The sequence below is a fragment of the Psittacula echo genome (genome assembly GCF_963264785.1).
Source record: "Psittacula echo genome assembly, chromosome: 6".
Lineage (NCBI taxonomy): Eukaryota > Metazoa > Chordata > Aves > Psittaciformes > Psittacidae > Psittacula > Psittacula echo.
In genome coordinates this window covers 34,842,546-34,866,521 of record NC_137743.1, presented here as the reverse complement: position 1 = coordinate 34,866,521, position 23,976 = coordinate 34,842,546, and positions in this window count along the sequence as shown.

Below are 23,976 nucleotides of genomic sequence, written 5' to 3'. Positions count from 1 at the left end.
CTGCCAACTGGATTTAACTCCATTCACCACCACTCTTTGGGCTTGGCTGTCCAAACAGGTTTTTACCCAGCAAACAGGACACCCATTCAAGCCATGAGCTACCAGTTTCTCCAGGAGGATCCTGTGGGAAATAGTGTCAAAAGCTTTACTAAAGTCTAGACAGGCAACATCCACAGCCTTTCCCTCGTCCACTAAGTGGGTCACCTTGTCATAGGAGGAGATAGGGTTGGTCAAGCAGGACCTGTCTTTCATAAACCCATGCTGACTGGGCCTGATCACCTGGTTGTTCTGTACATGTCTTGTGATGGCACTCAGGATGATCTGCACCATAACCTTCCCCAGCACCAAGGTTCAGCCTGACAGGCCTGTAGTTTCCCAGATCCTCCTTCCAGCCCTTCTTGTTTATGGGCGTCACATTTGCCAACTTCCAGTCAACTGGGACCTAGCCAGGACTGCTAATAAACGATGGGAAGTAGCTCAGTAAGCATTTCTGCCACCTCCCTCACCACCAGGTGGTTCTCCTCTGGCCCCATAGACTTGTGCATGTCTAAGTGGTGTAGGAGATCGCTGACCATTTCCCCTTGGATTATGAGGGCTGCCTTCTGCTCCCCAGCCTTGTCTTCCAGTGCAGTGGCCTGGGTACTACTGGTTTTACTATTAAAGAAGGCATTGAGTACCTCAGCTTTTCCCTCATCCTTCGTCACTATATTTCCCTCCACATCCAGTAAGGACAGATATTCTAGATGCACTGATACTACACAGAATCATGGAATCACTTAGATTGGAAATGACCTTTAAGATCTTTGAGCCCAATCGTTAACCTAGCACTGCCAAGCCCATCACTAAACCTTATCCTTAAGTGCCACATCTATATGTCTTGTAAATGCCTCCAGGGATGGTGACTCCACCACTTTCCTGAGCATCCTGTTCCAGTGCTTGACAACAGATGTAATGTATTACAGTAATGCATTTCTCTGGGAATGAAGGTCAGCTTTAATAAGCTACCTGAAGTCCAAGTGGCTTCAAAACATGCGCTCAAGTGCTAGCAAGTGCTTTCCTGAACTATGATCTAAAGCAAACCCAGATAAAAAAAAAACCGGAAAAGAAAAAAAAAAAAAAAATCAATGAAATTGAAGATCAGGAATTTTAAAAGTAATCACGATATGGAAGCCAGATATGAGTATTTTTTTCATCTCAGGAGGATAAACAGGTACATTTTTCATAAATGTTTACAAGCCCACTGTCTAACGACTAGAAATTGTAAAGTTTCCACTTCCCCAGAGAGTTCCAAGTACTGTAGGAATAGAAATAAGCTTCCACTCATCACTCTAAATTACTAGTTAGAAACAAAACTGAAGTCCATTTTCTGTAATTCCTTTTCTTGATCTCATTATGGCTTATAAACATGGCTTTACTAGAGTAATGTTGGGTTTAACCTCATATTAAATAAAACTTGTCCTTATTTCTCTCTGTACAGAAATATTTGTGCAATTTTGACAAATAAAGATGAAAAGAGCACGGTCAAATAAAAAATAATGCTGACACAGAGAAAGTAAAAAAATTCATAATGAACTGCAAAGACCTACTGTAGCACTCAGTGCTTAAACCCAGAAGGATTTTTTCATTTATTAACACCCTGTCCTTGTGCCACAGCATACTAATGAAGTTAATCTAAAGGATAAATTTCAATTATGAATCACAGAACCGCACCTCTGCTCCTCGATTACTCAGATAACCTGAATCAAGCCTTCTCCTATGCAAAGTACAACAGCTGACTGCAGATGAAAGTTCCCAAACATCAAAAATATTCAGTCCAGAAGGTAAAATCTGACAAACACCTGTTTCCACATCCATTCAGTAACTCTGTGGCAAAGTAATGACTTCTAGTAACTTGAAAGACTGCTTAGCTCACTTAAAATATGCTGCACAGGTTTGAACAATAAAAGGAACAGCAAATGTTTAAATCTCTCAGGCTCGCAGCCAAGACAAAGTCTTCAGCCAGAGTAAAAAAAGGGTATCCATTTGCTAAAATAATTTGAGAGAAAATGTTTTCCTCTTGAGTATGATGCATTTGTCCTGGAACAAAACCTGAGAGAACAACCAAAGGAAAACTGAGATCAGTGAATGGCAGTGCATCACTTGACAATTAATATGCACAAGTACAGACCAAGATGTGGCATTTCATGACATGTCAATGCAGCTCAAATAAGGAGCTGAAGTCACAGAAACAGAAAAAGAAAAAAAAAAAAAACAAAACACCCACAAAATATGAGTAATAACAAGAACCTGGGTCATTTGCTTCCAATTGCTTCTGCAAACAGAAAAGTGATGAACGCTCACAAGAACAACAAATCATGTTGCTATCCCACCTGAAAGACTGATACAAAGGAAACACTGCTTTTTAACAAGATAATAAAGAGAAGTTGAACAGACAGCCTTTCATTTTTAGCTGACAGAATGAGGCACGAAAGGACCGCTCACTTCCAATGGGAGCCAAAGGAGCAAATGGGAAGCAGAACACAGAAAAGCCATGAGTTTCAACTTAAGCAAACCTGGCTCAAAAATACCAGAACCTTTCAAATGATCTCTCAGAAGCGTTTTCACCATACAGCACATGTGATTTCCACAACTCTAAGGTCAATTCCTCCATTTCTTGTGGAGAAGGAAAGAGTAAAAGCACTGCAACCAACCATTATCTGACCATCTCTAGGAGTAAAAAATTCTGATATTTTCTTCCAACACTAAGGCAAGACAGTGATAAATTCCTGCTTTACACACACCTATTAGCTCCTGTTCATCTCCAAGAGAGCCAAGGTCACAGACAGAGAGAAGACTCATAAGATTTGCTGCCATTCCATAGCATTCAAATACAGGTCAGATATATCTGACTACTTTTTAATGGAGTAATAGGACCTTTCCCCCCTCCCTTCTTTCAAGCTAGACAAAGCCAAACATACATTTCCACACCTCCAGAGCAGCCACTGCACAACTGAAGGTTTCTACTGTCCTAAACAAAATACTAATCCCTACAGTTCACCAATTCTAGTTCTTCAGGATATAAGCACAAACAGTGCAAATTTTTTACCTTCAACCTACTGGTACCCACTGCCTTTATCCTTCAACTACATGACACCCAGTGGGAACCTATCAGTGCCCAGACAATCCTCAGACTTTTTTTCTTTTAAGTCATAAAAATAAACGTTTATCATTAAAAAAACAAATCAGATTTTTTTACCAGATTGACAAGATTTCACGATGTTATCTGATTTGGCAATATTGATTAGTACAACACTGTATATGCAGAAATGATTTGGCAACTACATCTTCCAGAAGCACAAGCCTCCCATTGTCGAATACCAAAACAGAAGCTTTGCTTTTGTATTTGAGTGGATGCTGTGCAAGTTTTCCTCCATGCCTCAGTCCTTAAATAAGCTGTTTTTCAGCAACACACTCATATTTGTCAGACTGAGAAATAGGCACATATGCATATGCTTAGCAATATATTTGGTGGAAGCGGGGCAGTTGTCATTCATAGTTTTTACCAAAATTCACCTTAATTGAGTAGCAGCATTAACCACAAATGAGCCAGAAAAAAAAAACACCAATAATGACAGACCACTAGAAATAATCTGTTGTCTTTTGGGTAAACTGTTCAATGCTAAAACTTATTATCTGTAAAAGCACCTTTTGAATCACTTTTGTTTTGCCCCGTGGAATACCTTAATGTTTCTATCGGTAATAAAATTTCTGGCTCACAATACTGCCCTTGTCTGTAAGACTGCAAGAGAAGGGAAGGGAAAGAGATGAAAACAGGGAAACACAGAACTGCTGTTATTATTAAACCTTTAAGTTACGGAGTTAATTCCAGCTAAACATTTTTATCTGTTGCACTGTTTATATGAAGTGGACTTTTTTCTAGAAAGGAAATCTAATTTTTGCACCCAAGTGCCAAATCACTCCACGGCCATCTATATCTGCACCGACTGTACTTCTTCTACAAGTAATCTGTTAAGCAGCACATCCCCAGCTGGGAACTGTAATTAGGGTGCAAACTGCCATACAATCCCCTTACCAGATTGATGAAGGAGACCTCTTACAAGGTGATCCAGCAGTCAGGGTTGAGACCATTAATCATTTATCCATTGAGGAGAATACAAAAAGCTCTGCCACCAAGAGCGTTACACTGCAAAAGTATCTTGACAAAACTAGTACCTAAAAAACCTAATGAAGTTTTAATTATAAGGTCAGATATGAATTACTGTATTATTTTTTAATGTTCTAGGTAAGCTCACACCAAGAAAGACATATTCAGATTTCAGACAGGATTTGACACTCGTGCTTTGCTACTCCTTTTAAAAGATTGATAACAATCGGCTCACAGGCTTTTTAGCTCTGCTAGCAGCAATCCCAGATATCAAAGACATGTAATACTAAGCTACAGAGCAAGCTTAAATACACTGCCAGTATTTCAACTAGCAACTATTTATCTGGTGGGATCTGAACTCACAGAAAATGCAGATATCTCCTATAATGTGCAACTACAGACATTGTTAGTACAAAAATTTAGGCTACAGTGAGATCACTAAATTTGGAACACCTGCCTAATGGGGTCTTCACTTTCATCCTGATCACATAAGTCTTGACCCTGCCAAACTCAGCTAAAAATTTTTAAATAAGCTAACTGTAATGAAATACCTCAAGTGTTTAAAGTTGAGTTTAAGCTTAAGTGTTTCTCTTCTTCATTTTTATTTGATCAAATAAGCAAACCCGCACCATCCTTACAGAACTCAATGAAAATAAAAAGAGAGAAAAAAGCAAACAATCAAGATCACTTATGTAGTCTAATGGTATATTACTAGAATTTGAAGTATTTCTGTTTGGAAAAAAGCTTTAACCTTGTTTTGAATGTAACCTGATATTTTGAATGTAACCTCATATCACACATCATCCAAGAATTATCAGCATCAAAAATTTCTTACTTATATCCATCAGTTTCAAGTATGTTTCACCTGAGCCCAGCCTAAGGAGGAGCAGGTTGGGCAGGGAAAATGGAGGAAGTACACTCCCCTCCTTCCCTTGAATTACCCGGAATTTAAAAGAATTGCCTAGGAGACTTCTGCTGTTTCAAAAGCAAACAAAATCTATCATATACAATTCCCTACCAGATTAACAGAAAATAAATCTTTCTGTAGAATGTGCAATAGGGAAGAAGCTTAATCCAAACACATCATTACATAGTTCAACAGGATTTGCTTACAAACTCTAAAAAATGCTGTAGTGAAGGCAAGCTCCTAGTAACCTAGCCTAAAAAGCAGTCAGCGGGCAAGTACCTTTTCTTTTTGATAACTGAAAAACATAAATTTAAATCATTTTCTGCAGATAATCAACAAGCATATCAAAAAAAAGAGGAAAAAAAAAAATCTGTCAACTGTGACTATGAAGTTAAACCATTTTAAACATTCAAAAAACATTCTTATGTGCAAATTATTATAGTTCCCCACAACTTTCTTCATCCCCTATAGACAAGAGGATTTTTTCTAAAGGACACAGCAAGGGAGGCAAAGAATAGGAAAAGCACCTCAGGAGCAAGGAAAGCCCAACAAAATTTTTAGCATCAAGTGCCTTTACAATGAGGACTCTTTTGCAAACATAACTGTAGACACAGCAAAGCTCTTTATTTGTTTCTGCAACACTGGGAATCTTCTGATTTCCAAAACCCTTCTTTGCATGAATAAGCATGCAAGTAATCTTCCAAATACGTCCATGAGAGAAGGAAAGCAGAAATATCTTCATTATCATTACACAGAACCTTACAGGCAGCTGTGGAACCCAAGTTTCTTAAAAATTATTGCCATGTTGAAAAACCATAATCTATTTCAACAGCAAGTTCTATCATATATCACTGATTTCCTCAATATTTACATTTTTCCAATATTGCCTGAACTAATGATAAGAGCTCAGCAACACAGCAGGAGCATGCATAGGATAATTCACACCTTCAAAGCCACCAGATGTTTTTCATAGGAGTCAGTAACATTAAAACATCACCTAAGGGAACAGAGCATAACTTGCAAACATGAAGATGCAAACCTGAAGATGACAATAAGTCTTTATGTTATTTCTTGAAGCTTGATCCTGCACAATGGAATAGAAAGTATTAAACACAGCACATAAAGTAATACCACACTATTTCAGACACTTAGCTAACATCCAAGTTACTAGTATGTTGATCTTACTTTGGAGTAACAAGGAAAAAACCTACCCTCCCCAACCTCCTTTTTGAGTCTTGCTGTATCATCACTTACTGGCATTAATATTGCTCTCATCCTTAGGCAACCCCTTAAAGACTCTGATCCTTTATATCCCTTACAGGGAGCTATTAATGCTGCTACTCAAAGTTTCTGACCTTTAGCTCTCAGTCCCAGTAGTGTTATTCAGATTTTTCTTTTCAAGATTAGCAAAAAATAGTAACTATTCCCAAAGTTTTCAGTTCCAAATGTGCTTCTCTGAAGGGTCAGGCACTTCCCAAATTCTGCCTGACCTTCCAAATCACTTCAATTTAGATGTTCTGCCTTTCAGAGATATTCTGGCAAATCACTTTGAAAATGCTTTCATAGCTGCATAAAGTTTTACATCCCATACTAAATTCCCCCTCATCATCCTCTGCAGGATGATGACTATTGCTATGATTATTTTCAGTGAAGCCACAGAGCTACATTCCATTTTCTTTATTCCTGGTAACATCCACCCAGCCTTCCTGCCCTCTTCTCCACAAAATTACTCACTCAGCTTCCCTGTTGCCTCTTTCAAGAATATTCATGAGGAGCATCCCAGAATCAAAATAATACAGTTATTATTTGTTGTCTTCATCTAATGTGTATTTTTTAACTGCCAAACACAGAGGCTGCATACCTAGAAAACCAAGCAAGTGTGTCATTTTTGGAACCACCCCATGAAGGCATCTTGCATTTTCTTTTCAAAGTGTAATTAATATATGGTGTCTTTTACAAAGCGCAAAACACTTTGCACACACACTCAAAATAAACCCCCAAAATACCCTACCTCTCCCAATCTCAAAAATCAAATCTGATCATTTTAGCTCATCAATACCTTTCTGCATTATATCTTTCCTGATATGAAAATCATTACAGCTCATCTGGAAGACTGACTAGCTAATATTTCTCTAGACCCAGGGAAAGGGTATCCCTCTGCCAAGACTCTTCCGAACAGCCAGAGAAAAAAGTTACACCTATTTAAACAGAGAGTGAGCCAGGCTCAGCCAGCACTGCACAGGGAAGAGGCAATCAACTTGACAGTAAATGTAATTAGTGTTATACTTCCAGCCAAAATTAGGCATGATATAAGCAGACATATCAAACAAATTTGACATGATCTATTACCACCAATGTGCCTAAATATATAAAATCACTGATGTGCCTAAATATATAAAAGGGGGGGAAGGGAGAAGAATTTGGATTTTAGAAGGGTGAGAGTAGGGTTTTTTTATATTTTAAGCGGGAAAAAAAAAAAAACAAACTAATCTTGACATGCTTCCATCACTTCTGTCTCTACTTTGTTCGTTAAAGTTTCTCCTCTCCAGTTTCTATTTCCATCATGATCAGAGTGACATAAAACATCCTCTTTTTGTTGCAGCTCACTAAAATCAAAGCAGCATCATGTCTCTTTTTCATGTTTTTTCTTCCCCTCTTGTCAGTGAGAGGCTTCAATCCATTTGCTTTCTAGACACATTTGCAGGCCAAACTTGTTTCCCGACATGAGCTCACTTGTTTGCCTCTTCTCATTTACACTCACCAAAACTTGCTCTCATAATATCACATCTCCTTTCCAAACTGACCCCATCTCCTGGTTGTCACTCCCACATCCCTTTACCCGGGTACCTATACCAAATTTCTGTCATCTCTGCAAACTTCCTAGTACAAGTTGTTTTCTATTATTTTAAACACATTAAATCACACCACGCTCCCTGTCAAGTAGCAAAGCTTCTCTACATAGGTTCAGATTAGCTTCAGTGCAACACATTGTCCCAGATACGCTTGTTCTCAATCACTTCAGTATGCAAACCAAACATTTCAGTTTCATTTCACAGGTCTCTGTGTTTAGCAAAACAAGACAAAATAATAAGGTACTGCAGCAACCTCTGCAAAGAAATCCTCCCTTCCCAAATTCTAGTCTCAAGCTCCAGAGAAACCAAAAAAAAAAAAAAATGCCAGACCATCATCTAGAACTGAGAAAGGTTCACAAAAGTCTTGGAAAATAACTTATTTGAGAGCTACTCTATCAAATGTAAGTACTCAATACCTAATTTAGACCTGATACTGAAGAAGAGAGACTCATTCCCAGCTCAAGGCAAAAGCAGAAGAAACAGGAAGACAGCAATCCTCAATGCTCTCAGAGTTGGACCCAGAGATTAAAGGGCTTCTCTGTTAAACAGAAAATATATTTTAAAAATAAACAAAACCAAAACACACAACAACCACACACCCCACATCTCCTTTCCCAAAAGAGAAAAGAACTGAACTAGAACTGAATGTTTATTTTTTCTTGCTTCTGCTAGAAAGCCACACTACAGCTTTCATTTAGAGGCAACCAAGTTCTATCCCAGAAAAATGACCCCTCATGTGGGGAAAATTTAACCTTTTGATTATTTTGTTCAATTTCCATTTTGAAACAAACTTTTACGTAAAAATACTATCATGAAATCCAGCAATGTTTAGACAAATTCAGTAAGTTCTTAAGTCATTTCACTCCTTCTGAAACAGTGACCTTTCACTAGCAATATGCTCGCCATAGACCAAGTCATGTCCTCCCTAACTAGAAGCTCTCGTACACCCTGTTTTATGCAGCACCAGAACTTGCCACTAAAATACTTGAGGCAGAAAAAAATCTAGGCCAAGCAGAGGTATTTGTGACTTTAATGGAAAGTTTAAAAATTACTTCACCCAAAAAAAACAAGTCTTTAACTAGAATTGTCTTTGCTATTCCAGCAAACACAGAGCACATCGCTGTTCATCTCTGACAAATTACTCTCCCAGAGAATACAGACCACTCATGCTGAGCTCCAGAAAGGCTCTGGAAGAGAGCTCAGTTTCAACCCACTTGAGACCAAAAGCCAGTCACAAAACAGACTCCATCCCAGCAGAAAGCCTCCCTTGCTCACAAACACAAGTTTTAATCCCATTCATTAAGAGCTGAATTGCACTCACCTTTATCATGTTACATCTTCAGGTTGCTGTTCCATCCATTACATTTTCTGTTGTGGGTGTATTCTCCATTTTATTAACTATAATTTAATTCAGTACAGATTCCTACACAGGACAGGTTATTTTCCTGACTGTTTCAAAGCATTTCACAAGATGGAGCACAGATGAATTTTTAAATAGCAAAACAAGACCAAAAAAAAAAGCCCACACACAAGAAGAAACCCAGAAATCCTACTGTGTGGTTTTTCTGGGCTGGTCGTAAAGTTTGCCGTATCTGTCAAACCTCCCACCACCTGTTTTCTTTCATGAATGAAAAACCAAAGGCATAAACTGCTCATCATTGCTTGAGATAGCTGCAATCACAGAGTTCGCTGCTTTCACCTTTACTGAAGCTGTATATCGTGTTTACTGCAGATATCTGAAATTAATTACACAATCTTAAATATCTGCAGCCTACAGTTTTCCAAGTATCTCAGAAGGCACATGTTCATGCCCAGGAGTCATTACCCCTATATTACAATACCCTCAGCCCCACCGCTCTGCTCTCTGCTGACATCAATTTTGCAATGAAAACACAGTAATTCAGTGAGAATAGGTGCCTAAGGGAAAATAAAAGCATCTGTCTAACGAGTGAATACCACTGTCCTGTCATACACATACAAAAAAAATATCTTTTTAATATATATATTTATATATACTTACATAACCTACAAAGTGCTATGGCAAGTTACACTCTCCACAGTCTCTTGTCTAAAACACAGCAGACAGAAACCCATGCTGCTCTCACCATGTGCTGAAAAGACACCTTTATGAATTACAAGCTATAGTGGGACATGGATCAGAAACAGCCACAATTATACCAAACAACTGAAGAGACTGTTTCATTTGATCTTTTCCTTGGAAGCTGACGCCAGTCTGACAGAGCCAAGTGTCACATAGCGTCTTTCTGCCCATTCTTGGCAGCCTGAAGACGGACACTCTGAGCAAGGCTGGGACCAGAAGTTTGCCACATTAATTTAGGCTATCTCCAGCCTTCAAAAATACCCACTATTCACTACCAGAACATCCCTTTTCCGCAAAAACACATTTTCTATTTCAGCACTGAGTCAGGAGGGTGACTATTTCATAACTTTCTAATCGTTTTTAAGTAGTTTTCAGTGCTACAAAATCTTCCCTCTCTCCTCATTCATACTACACTTTCAGGTCACACCACCTCAGCTGAAATACTTTTCATACTTTGCTGAACTGCAACTGGGTTTACACACTCTGCCTTTATCAGCAGGGACATTGGAGCCACTGTAGGTATCAGACAGCAGATTATGTTGCATGTTATTCCATCTTCAACAGCGCCTGCCCTGCACATGTATGGATACCATACATGACACACGCACCTTCTGGCTCTGCTCAGCAGCCCCACAGAGGACCAGTTTCCAGACCTCAGCAAAGGGGATAGGGTTGCGAGAGGCAGGCAACGACAAGAAGGCACAATTCACTAGATAATATGAAGATGGCTTAGGTAGGTATGATTTACTACATCATTAATACAGTTTTTTCTTTGCTTTCTCAGTGGCCCTCAAATCTCTCTTTCCTCTCCCATTTCATACACTTCCTCAAAATAGCTGTCTTCTACGTGAGTGCAGGTAGAAAAAAAGAATAAACAAAAAACCCAAACATTTTAAGTAGCTAGCTCATTTTCAGACACGAAATATGAGCATTACGTAGATGAGACTCAACAGAGAAGTGAGAGAAGCAACTAAAAAGCTTTGCCACAAAAAAAATAGAAGATTTTGGTTTGGTCAGAGTAAAAGCTTAACAAATAAAAATCATAATAGAAAGGAAGTGCAACTAAAAGCATTCCCAACAGAAATTATGCAGCATATCCTTAATACTCAAGTGTTTAAACTGAATATAGCAGAAGTACAAAGGAATACCTAAAGGTGACTCAATAAGGAGGAATTCAAAATAGAAATAGCATTACCAACATGTTTATCTTAAGCTTGCTAGTCCAAAACAGAGTATTTTTTGGTTCTTGTGTTCAAAACAAGACCGCAGACAACCAGCACTTGTGCTTAAGATGTAGAAGTACGGTAGGAAGGTTCATCAGTGACTCAGAGGCTGGACCTCTGCAGACTCACAGAGCAAGCAGAGAAACCTGCGTTCCTTGCAGAGTATCTGGTTTTAAATGACCGACACAACCCTTATTCTCTGACACAAATCCCTAGGATTTTGGTGGGGGTTTTTTTGGGGTTTTTTTTTTTTTTTTTTTGGTGGGTTTTTTTTGGTGGGTTTTTTTTTTGTTTGTTTGGGTTTTTTTGGGGTTTTTTTGTGGGGTTGTGCATTAGCTGTTTCCCTACCCCATTATCCACTTCATCACAACCTGGAAGCAGCTTTGGATGTTTTGGGATACGCAGCTTTCAGAAGGCACACCATCCTGGCTTCACCTGGCAACCCACCTTAATTTCACAGTACACCCTCCCCATCTACTTTACATGATCTTGGGGCAAATAACAGCAAAGGTAGTTTTACCAATATCTGGAAGGCTACCTCAGTAATAAATTAAGATTTTCAAAGATCAGGCAAAGAGGTGGATTGAGATGGAAGCAAAACCTCACAGCATGGGACAACTCAGAACACACTGAGCAACACATCATGACAGCACAGAGAATTTTGACCAGGAAGTCCAAATGAAACTCAATTATAATGAGGAAAGACAGCTCGTCCACACCTTTTTAACTGCCCTGGTTTACAAGCAAACACCATGAAGTCTCCCTCTCTTAAGCAGCCCCAGCAGCACTCCCTTTCCTCAGCCACACTGGTAACACAAAAGCCTGTGAACTGCAGCCAGGACAAGACAAATTCTCATTTTCTATCGTGTTAAAAAATAACACAGCAGACATATTTTGTGAAAACAATGCTTTTGTCTCACCACAATGAAACATAAATCACCGAGACTCAAGATAGTTCCAAACACTTGTTTTTCTGAATACACATACAGGCAGTCCAGCAGGACAGTTTCCCTTACCTACAAAATGCCCTGAGAAGTTCCCAGAACCACCTCCGTGTCAGGAAGCTCAAGAAGACAGGTCTCCACTTTCCCCTCATCCAGCCCATCCCAGAACAGCATTAAAGCACAGCGTATACCTCTAAGAGTGAACTTACCTCCCTGAACAACAGCCCAGAGGCATTTCCATCACCTCCTTAATCTGCAGTAGCATCCCTGTTGCTCAGCTTTCATAATGCCTTTCGGTTAAGGTACAGGGCGCAAGCAGCATTGCAGGGCAGGGAAGCAGAACAGACACAGGTATTCACGATGTCGTTGCAGCACTGTCAACTCAGGTATTTATTTAAAAAAAATAAAATATCTTATCCCACTCTTTGCTTACAGCCTGCACAGCCAGATGAGCTTAGTTGCCTTGGACACCCAGATAAGACCATTCACATCACATCTTCCAGCATGACCCCCTGCCCACCTACCAACAGCAATGGGGAATCAAAAGCTTCCAAACTGCAACCACCACCTGGGTTTTCCACTTCCTAAAACCACTCTTGCATTGCTACCTTTGTGCTGCTATTTAGCAGCAAGCTTGGCACTGGGTACCTGCAGCATCTGGCACGTTTCACCAGCTCCAGCTCAGGCTCCTCACATGCTTTCTTCTGTTGCCAGTCACTGGCATAGTTGCTGCTGTGCTCAAGTACAAAAGGAGCAAGTGTCTAAAACAGGCATGACAGCTCTGCTCATCTGTCTGAGAGTACAACACAAGAGACTGAATACCGGTTAGGGAAAAAAAGAGCAAAAAAAATTATACAGAAGTGCAAGGAGGCATGTGGGAATCCCCACCTCTTGCTTGCAAACCCCAGAACTTTGTGACATCAAAGGCAGCTAAAAGCAGCTGCCTGAGTGCCTCCTACCAGAGCAGCATGTCAGCAAACACACGTCAGTGCGATCCTTATCGGTACGACTTTCTAGTGAAGAGACGTCCCTAGAAAGCAGTCACTACAAATACAGTTTTCCTGAATATCATTACTGATCCAGAAGTAATGAAATAGCAGATAATATGGCCCCAGGGTACAAATCAACCACCTACCCTAATGCATACAGATGGAGCTTAACAGCTCTTCTGGTCTTCCATTACCAGAGTGAAATGGGATCTCTGAAACACCATCATGGCAAAGCAGAAGGGAAGCTTACTAATGAGTGGTGTTTATTCCCAGTTCTTCAGAAAATGCTTTTAAATGCTGCAATCTGAAAAAAAAGACCCCATTTTCACGTATGAAGATGAGAAGACACAGCTTCCCCTCATAGAACCAAGATAAAAAAGCAGAATGCACTGCTCTTCCCTGATCTTGCAGGAAAGGCTTTGCCGAAAACAGTGTCTAAATACTTTTTGTAAGAATCTACAATGAAACTTTATCCAGTCCCACCAAAGAAAGTAGCAAACCTGTCATGACTTACAGCAGGATCATGTGCCTCTTGTTGGTGTTTGCATCAGTTAAAGCGGTAACTTCCACAAGGCTCTAACACCGACCCAGCGAATGTATAAAGTACAAACAGGCACAGAATCTCTCTGCTTCCATCCCTGGGAAATTTAGCACTTAACACCCAGTGCCTACTCCCACAAAGACGCGATGTTATGCATTCTGCGCTGGTCACATCCCCATAAACCAGCCAAGCCAACATGCAGCCCAGTACAAATGTTACACACCCTGAGGTGCCCATACCTATCTGCTTTGAGAACATCCCTGTACTCAAGCATGTTACTTTAATGCTATCTCTTTCATCTTTGACGTCAGATTATTTAAACTCTCAGAAACTAGAGAGTTCACCACTTTTTTAATCAGTTCTGTTAAAGTTTGAAGGTTTTATGAAGCAAGTTGAACACCCATGCAAGGCACCTGCATGGCACCAGACGCAAGAAATAGCTGTTCGCTCCCTTCACCACATCCTCTCTCTCCTAGGTGTCTTCAGTGACACCTAGTTCTAAGAGGCACATTATCCCGCGCACACAAACAAGGCATCACCTGCACAACTTCTTTCAAAAATTACATTCTAAGGAAATCAAATCCTTAAGCTGATTTCTTGTTTTCATTAGACGAATTAAACAATATATTTCAATTATACAAAAGAGCTGGAGGCAGCGGTCAGCAAGTACTTTTATGACCCTCATCTATTCTTCTAAAAGCCTTCTCCAGAGCGCTCAGGCAAGGGATGAGCGGGAGGGAGGCAAGAGGAGGGCAGAAGGAACCCGATTACAGACAGTCCTCGTTCACACGAATTAGTCCAAACGCTACACAGTTTGACCTTGAATTAAGAACAGCACACAAAATAAACAAAAGGACAAGCATGACAAATTAAGAATAAACGTTCAGAGTTATGAGTGGTTAACCATTAGAAGAAGAGTTATCAGGGTACTGATTTAAAATTGCTGAATGAAGAAGCAATGGAGGGAAAAACGCAACTCAAACACGTTTCAGTACTGTGCCTGGGGTGGGTGGGTGAAAAAGTACGATTTTATAAGCCATCTTACACAACAAAGAGCACAAAACCCAGAAGCGGCACGTCGGCGAGGAGAAGCAGAGCTACTTTTAACAGCTCTTCAGCAGGCGCAAGTTCATAGCAGATACCTCACACAGTGCAGGGAGACGGCAGCTCCACTGCGCGCTGTCCAAAGCGGCTAATGTCCATTAAAACTTCACCTGTGTCTCGGAGGCAGCGGTGCAACGGCACCAAACACCCGCCACCCCGGACACCCGCCGAGGCACGACCCGGGACAGGCAGAGCGAAGCGGAGCGGACCCGAGCACAGCGGGTGGGCGGGCGGCCGCGCTCCCTGCCCGGGAGCGAGCCAAGCGATCCCGGCCGGAGAGGTCCCCAGAAAACCCCACAGCAACTTCTCCCGCGGGGCGCCGAGCGACGCGACCGGGCCGGTCCGTCCACCCGCCCCAGAGCCCCGAACCCACCCGCTCCCCCGGCACCGGCGCGGCCGCACCTCCTCGCAGCCCGGGGCGCGACATCGAGCCCGGCGCGGTCCGCTGCGGCGGGAAGGTCTGCGGTGCCGGCGCCGCGGGCGAGCCCGGGCAGACGGGCGGCGAGGCGGTGCCGACCGCTCCGGCGGGAGGGGCGCACACTCACCGCTAAGCCCCGCAGCGCGGAGGGGCGCGGCGGCGGAGCGCTGTCGCGGGCGGGGCGAAGATGGAGGCGCGGCGGCGGCCGCCCCTCCCGACACGGCCGCCAGGACCCGCTCCGGCGGCGGAGCCGGTGCCGCGTGGCGCCCTCTGCCGGGCAGCGCTGCCCGCGCCCGGAGCTACGGTGGGAGAGGAGCGAGGCTGCAGGGAGGAGGGCTCGGGTAAACCCGGGCGGGTCTCCAGGATGCGGCTGTCTCCGTTCTGCTTGCCCCCTCGCCCGGCTCCACAATTGACGACCGGCCCCTGGGCCGCTGTGCCTGCCTCCAGAGCCGTATGCAGACAGAGGGTCAAAACCCCCCAGAAAGTTATTTCCTAGGTTTTTAAGACAAAGAAAGACTGAGTTTTACACATACCTTATCAAACATGCGGTATCTCTATAAAATTAGCCATACTGAATTTAACTGTATATTTAGCCCACACTAAATTCCCAATATTCCATTTTTCACCAACCTTCTGATCCCATGCACAATGTGCTGTTGAGGATGCTTCATAACAATGCGAGATGATTCCGAATGCACTCACCCAAAGCTTTGCCCAAGAAATGTTAGTCCCATTGACTTTCAAAGTCATCCAAGTCATATTTTCAGGAATTTAATTACTGTGAGATATCACCAAACTGGCTGAAAGCCTCGATTAAGGAGGGAACATCTATTGATTGCAGGGAGAGGAGGCAGAGCAGATACTGAATCCATCGCCTTTTAAATACATGAAGTGCATTATCTCAATTTAGTTTATCTGCACTGTTTAAAAATTCAAGTAAACATTATTCAGCACAACCAATGGGTTTTTTTGTACACAGTCGGTAAGTTTAGGTGTTATTCAGGAAAAAAAAAAAGAATGCATAATGTCCAACTCAGCAAGTACCAGATGACTGTATGAATAATGAAATCACTATCAAATTTATTCCCGCTTTTCATGCAGTTCTTATTTCTACGTTGTTAAAGAAGGTTCATTCTCACACTATGTGGGGTGTGAAACTAATTATGACTAGTGAGAAGGAGAAATAACTCCACTGATGTGAAGATGGTATAAATGAACAACACTCAGACACTTTCAGACTACTACATGTCCTTTGTGCTAGCACTGTACCCTGCGGATAGCCTATTCAAAAATCAGCTCACCAGATGTTTTCCATTCAACAAGAATAATGTATATAAAGTTTTAATCGCTATGGTTGTATCGCTCATGTTTGTAATTTTTTGTCTTTACAGAAATACTAAATACTGGTAAACCCTAATGCAAGGATTGTTCATAGCATCTACAGACTCCAAATGAAACCAGAAATTTGTTGTACTGGGTTCTGTATCATAAGCCAGTGTTCCTGCCTCCAAGACCTTCTGTCTCACAAAGGCAGGAGACAGCAGAGTAGAAACAAAAGCAGAGAGATGTGATGATCTTATCATAAGGTATGAATTCCAGATCAGAGGTTGAAACATGAGTTTCCTGCCTCAAGGTTTAGTCCTGCCTCTCATGAATTATTAGGCATCTCCCTGGAAGTTCACTGGGAAGAAAAGTCCACCAGAAACTGCACTCCAGCTGGTCAGGAATGTTCCAAATAAAGTTTTGTGTAAAAAGATCTATTTGTCAAAGTGGAAACACTTCCTCCAAGGTAATTTGTTTCACAAAGGTTTTTCTCCCAGATCTTTCCCAGGTCAGAGAGCCTTACCCTTCACTTCTCTGCTGCCTGCTTCTTTTTTCTATTGAAAAGTTTTGAAAGATCTCATTTTTGTTCGATATAGAATGGAAAACACCTCTTGAAATGTCAGGAGTTCTTCATGAGGGACATTTCTTTTTTTTTCCTGACTGGCCCTGGGCTACAGGCAGCTATGCTCTGTTTGCCTTTCTACAGCCCTGGCATTGTCGTCTGCCAAAAATAGCTACATATTGCACCTCCCTGTTAATCTGGAGTTGATGCATCTGGGAAGCAGCATGGTTGCAATTCTTAGCTTAATCTGCCAATGTAGAGTTTGAATTAATATAACTGATCTAGCATCAGAGCATGGGAGCCTGAACTCTCCTTCCTCCCCCACTTAGCCACAAGAGAAGCCCTGATTAAAGGAAGAGGCAGCAGAAGAGGGCAAGAAAAAAAGTTGTTGATGTCCCACAGCCAGCTGAGTGCCAGCTCCCTCCATTGCACACATTCTGTCTTTAATTATCTTCCTTGAGGCTTCAGCTTTCCTCAAAATCTTTATAGAGGACTACATATACATCTAAAAAAATGTGTAGGAAATCAGTATGGAGTTAATACGTAGATGGTAAAACATGAAATAAACCTGCTTTTCTCAATTTGAGTACTAAAGCTGAAGACACCAAGAAGCAGCAACAGGAAAATAAAAGCACAACTGTAGTGGCATGCAGGAGCTTGAAACTCAGAGTAACCTGTTAGGCTGGGGATTAGCCCAAATCAATTTCTTCTTGTTTCTGCTATTTGTGATCATCCTGTTACATGGATCTTGTCTGCTTTGTGGGGCTCAAAGAAAGAAAACTGGTACCCAAGTACTGTGAATACTGGAAGCATTAAGCCAGTTCTTGCTTGTGGATGACTGGCTCAGCCTAAGAAAGGAATAACAAAGCCACTTGAATGACAGCTTGGATCAAGTTCATAATGACCTGGTTTGTACAGGCCAGGTGTTATGTAGATTGGAGCTTGTTATTGTGCAAAATTTTGGCAAGCCTTGCGATGCAACAGCCAGTTCCAGCAGAGCTGGGCAAAAAGCCACAGACTACAGGCAGGTCTGTCTTCAGCAAGATGGGCAAAGGAGCCATCATTTTCTGTACTTGGTACCTTGGGGATATGAACCAACCTGTCTGCACAGCATCTGGAATAAAGCTTATAAAGGAACAGACAACAGTTTCAAAACATGGATTTCCAGGCTTTAAAATGAAGGGGAAAGCTTGTGTAAAAACACGTTGCCAAGTTTACTGCCTGTTTCTTAGGGAGCAAAAATTTAGAGCAAAATGGTACAAGATAGAAGCCTCCCACTACAGCATTAATGGAAAGTGAGCAAGCTGTGTTATAAAATTTCTCTATCAATATGTTCTGTGTTTGTTGGGAAGTCTTTCATAATACGGCATCCATTTTTATGTTATTTAAAAGTTGTCACTAGAGTAATGCAGATGAAGAGCTATTGGAATTTGGGTTCTCCTATGATTTGTTTTCTCACCCTTTACCATTATTTACCATTACTATGCACATACTGCAATTTGTTACTTAAGCTAGCTGGGCTTCAATTTTATTCTTTCTTTAGATGGCCATTTCTTAAAGAGAAGATGATAAAACAACCAACCAGAAAACAAAAAATCCAAAAACAAAAAAAACCCACCAATCAACAAAAGTATCTTGGGTACAATTTTTGTAAAAATAATGTTGTATTTCAGGAAATCTGTATTTCACCAATACTCAGAATTTGCATCTCTGCTCAAAGTTAAGAAAAGAGACTGTACAAATCAGGTCAAAGCCAGTTAGACGAATTGATCAGGTTTCATTTTTTGTTATAATAAAGACTTTGTAAGTGTGGTGGTAGTGGTGTTTTTACACAATACCACAAAAGCCAATACAACTCAGGAGAAGAAAAAGAAAGAAAAAAATAAAAATAAGACCTATGTAATCTTTACCAGGATATTAAAACTGCAAATAAATGACAGCTTTTTCCAGATGCAAAGTATGGCACTTTTACTGTAGCAGTATCAGCTTTCATATTGAAGTCCATGGCAGCAAAGAAAAGCAGCAGAAAGCCAAGAAGCTAATGAATGCCAGCCACGATGGATTTGCAGCCAAAAGGCACAGCTTTAGGTAAGTGTTACAGGCAGGACAGGCCCAAAGTAGAGTGGTTAGTTGGGCTTTAATACTCCACAGAAAGGTGGGTTACAAGTTTTTTGAATCTCTCACTGTTCCTGAGCTTGCACCAAGATTTAGAAGTTATTTTTAATAGTCTATTAAAAGCTGGGATCATGAGAGCCTGTAAAAGAAATTATCCTCTCATCCTTAGGGGCAGTGCCTCAGAAATCGATGCTAATGAACAGACTGCAGCATACGGAAGCTTGCGTTTCCCCTGCTGCACCAATTTTGTGCACTCACAAGGGACACTGCGAGTGCCATCATGTGTAATTAGAAACAGGGAAGGGGAAAAAGGATACCATTCATTCACACTTCTCATGGTGTCATTTCTTTGTGGCAGATTTAACAGAGATTAAACAGTCATTCAGTTTAATACTAGGCCTCTTAAGAACCAAAAATAATTTATTTTTAATTATGGAGTTATCAAGACATGAGCATAACTGGTGGCAGTCCTGTTGTGAACATATCCTTAGGTGATGACTTCTTTAGTGACAGAAGAAATGCATACAGGCAGGATGTTTATCTTCTAGTTAGAGTATGCCTCTGTGAAACAGCCAGTCTTAATGTTGGCTCCAAACCCAGCACACACTAGTGAGTACACCACCTCAAATCTCAGGGCACATCCCTGCCCAAACACAAAATAAATGCTGAACTAGGACTTGAAATCAATCCTCCCTGCAGCACAGAGTTTGCTGGACATGCAGACATTGATCAGCATACCAGCCCCTCTTCCCCCCAAGCCATCTGTCCCTTCCTGTTCTTCTCCACCCAGTTTCTGCTCTTTGTGCCCCACAAATGGCACCGTTTCCTAAAGGACACACGGCTCTTCTTTATATGACTTTATTACACACCACAGTTCAAGGCACAGGTAACGGAGCGTGTAAATTGGAAGTCAGACCTAAATATCAGTGGAGAGAGAGCTTTTCTGATAATGGGCATGAAAGTAAAAAAATTCCTCCATGGCTGACTGGTCTTGGCCAGCTTCTTTTTGCAAACATGTCAGCAACACAAGGGTTCAAGGAGGACTGGGGTCTGCTTTCACTCCCTAGCAAGCATGGTGACAAACAACAGCCATGCAGTCAGAGCTGTGTTACGGCTCCCTTAACATTTTACACATTGAAAATCTTTCCAAATGCAAGTTAACTTCTACAAAAGGGAGAAAAGTGTTTCAACATTTACATTATTTACATAGAAGATCACTGGTTGTTATAAAATACTATAATAGATCATCATTTAAACTAAAGAACTGATGTCCTACATTCCTTCCACCAAAGGAGACCATTAACTTAATTATTCACATTCCAGATACTTTTGGGACATACCGTGTGCATATCTGCTAAAACAACTGCATCTGCACTGGTACACAAAGATCAGAAAACACAGCCTGCCTCCCACAGATTTTGTCTTTCCAATGGCTTTTTTCACTGTCACTAACCCTGGAATCATTTGTTCTGATCAAATTTCAAGATCATCTTGAGTGTTATTTTTTGAGAATGCAGGATCGGATCTTTTGATGTCAATGTTGTGTTGAAGAAGGAGAAATATTTATCAGATAAATAATCCCCACAAATTATAACACAGACCAGAACTACTGCAAAAGAGTATTTTCTCGGATGGAGTGCCTCGAGTTTAAAAATGTGATACCCTTGTTAACGTTCAAGGAAACACGATGACTGTATTGATGTGTAAGGGAAAGTCCTTTTTATGTACCCTGGCGTGCCGGTTGAAGAAAAGCATGAGTAGGGTGCAGCATGAAGCAATGCATCTGCCACCTATTCACCAGCCAGGCAGGGCAAGAAAAGCTTCAATGGAGGCACTTCACAAGCTATTAACCTTTCCTGATTGGAGTCTTGCTTTACAGAAAGAGCAGCAAGTATCTACTCAAAAAAGGGCTTCCGTGCAAATAGTAACTGGCAATAATTTAGCAGCCGGGGAGCCTGTCAAGTGTGAAGGTTTCTTGTGTTCTAAGAAACTACTTATTTAGTAGCGAAAGTGACAGTAAGAGATAAAGAAGGCTCATGCTAGTGGCTAATTATTAGATTTGAAATCTATCAATGACTTTGGAGCAGAAAACTAAAATTCAAGATACTTTCTTATCATTTCAGATTTGCTTTGGGTTTTCTTGCTCTTTTTTAGTGCTTCTGTTCTTCACTGCTTTAATTAAGGGTTGACTAGAAGGAAAGGGATTTGCTCAACACAATCAATAATGGCATTCTGATGCTGATGTTAAATTGACTTGCTATTTTTAACATGCTGCTTAGTTATTGTCTATCATCCTTAGCCACACCTTAGGGCTCTGCAGATATGCACCATCATAAGAGATTCCCAAGAAGGGCTTTGCCTCAGGGTGGTTGAATCCTGTCACATACGTCTGAGCATGCATGCAAGAGGTTGAGGGTACCTCCAAAGATGTCAGTGGTGGGAAGTTTTTACATGTAGACAGCTAAAATGTTTGTGCATATGTAGTCTGCAGAAATGGTTGGACTCAACCACACTCATAATTAACAGCTTTCACTTACTACCGTACTACACTGGATTTGGCTGTCTTTGTCTAGTAAATGCTTCGCAAAGCCAGTACACATAAGTATTTCTAACACAGAGTGCTAAACAAATTTGACTTAATAATACTGCAGAACACCTTGCTATAATTTATTATTTAAATGAACTATTATTAAATTCCATGTCAACATGAAATAGGAAAGTGTTCACACTATATAGATGGCTGCAATTTTAAAGAAAAAAAAAAAAAACCCAGAACAGAAATAGGATGAATGAATGAACAGAAATTCTGAAATTCAGTCAACAGCTTAATATATAGCCACCTTTTTAGGAAGTTTCTCTTACACTAAAAAGCAGTCATCACTTTTTGCCTAAAGAACCAAAGATGAGAGGGATGTTCAACTCCGCTGAGAGCCTTCCCTTCACACCTGGTCTTTCTCCTTCTCCAGTGGCTCCCTGTTTTGTGCCTAAACATCACAGCACTCTTTAGAATTTGTACACATGTGGTGTACCTTTGCAAATCATTCAGGAATGTGTCCTATCTGTCTATACACACAAACATAGTAAATGTTTGTAAATATACACAATTTTCCGTCACCTCACCGAGCTTTTCATGACTTCCTAAAATTGCAGTTTTCTGCATTTTTGAATATAACATAAAAAAGGACATAGATCTGTTGGAGTGAGTCCAGAGGAAGCCATGAAAATTATCAGAGAGCTGGAGCACCTCTATGAAAACAGGCTGAGAGAGCTGGGGTTGTTCAGCCTGGAGAAGAGAAGGCTCTGGGGAGACCTCTGAACAGCCTTCCAGCCCTACTCAAGAAAGCTCGAGGGGCACTTTAGACAAGACCATGTAGGGATAAGACAAAGGGGAAATTACTTTAGACTGAAAGAGAGGAGATTTAGATTAGAGGTTAGAAAGAAGTTCTTCGCTGTGAGGGTGATGGGGTGCTGGCACAGGTTGCCCAGAGAAGCTGTGGCTGCCCCATCCCTGGCGGTGTTCAAGGCCAAGCTGGATGGGCTTTGCACAACCTAGTCTAGTGGAAGGTGTCCTTGCCCATGACAGAGGGTTGGAAATGGATGATCTTTAAGGTCCCTTCCAACCCAAACCATTCTATGATTCTATGATAAAATAAGATTAAATTTAACGGGTTTCCAATATTAAGGATTCAAGTCAAACATCATTCATATCTATGCAAATGGGCTATATGTAGAAAAAATAGCTAAAGTTCAAGAACAGCCACAAAACAAGTTTCAAATTATTTTTGTTTCATCTTTTAAAAAATTATTTAAACATTTTAAAATGTTTAAATACTTTTATCTTCTTCTGTATTTAAAAGTGAGAGTGAATTTCTCTGATGCTTCCAGTCAAGCCCGGTGTTTAGGTGGCTGTTTAGGTTCATTTCTCCTGAATGCTTGCTTACTATGTACATTCACTTTCCTGCCATGGCTGTCCTGCCAGAGAAATGTATTACAGCCCATGCGCTTGTACCTGCAGCCTCTTAAGAATGTTTAGGAATTAATTCAGTGTATCTGCTCCTCTCTTCTCTGCCACGTTTCTCCTGTTAAGGATCCAGATCAGTGTCGTTTCACAAATCAGGTGATCTGTGAAGCAAGTCATTGACACGTTCTCCTGCTTTTATAATTCACAAAGCCAACCTGTGCATCACACACAGAAGCATAAGCAGGATTGAGAGTTACCTACTAAAAGGCAACAATCATGTGCTGTGCCTTAATATTACTAAGTGACTAAGGCAACAGTTACTGTCTTTAAAAATGTCTTCCTCCCTCTGAAATCCTCATCAAGTTATTTCTGTCTATGCTCTGTAGTAATTTATTTTCCACTCTGGATGCATATAAAATAAGCTGAAAAGTTTACTTGAACCATGGTCATACTAACCGCAAAGGTTCATGTTTGAGTGACATTTCTGTGTTGTTGCCTTTTTCACAAAAATATTTTTAAAAGACACTTTATAGTTCTAAGACCTACATACATATGCTGAAATACCCCTTCTTTTGCTATAGCCTTGGTTTTCAGCACCCTATCAAAGTATTTATTAAGCGATGGGGTGCTTTTGTCAGATGCCAAGAAACAACACAACTATTTTAAGCCAAGTCTCATTGTTTCCTAAGGACATACCTTCCACCATACTGCTAGTTGAACTCTCTGAACTCTGTATTAGTCTGTGATAAAGCGCTGCAGCATTAGTTATAATTAACTGTCATCGTGTCATTT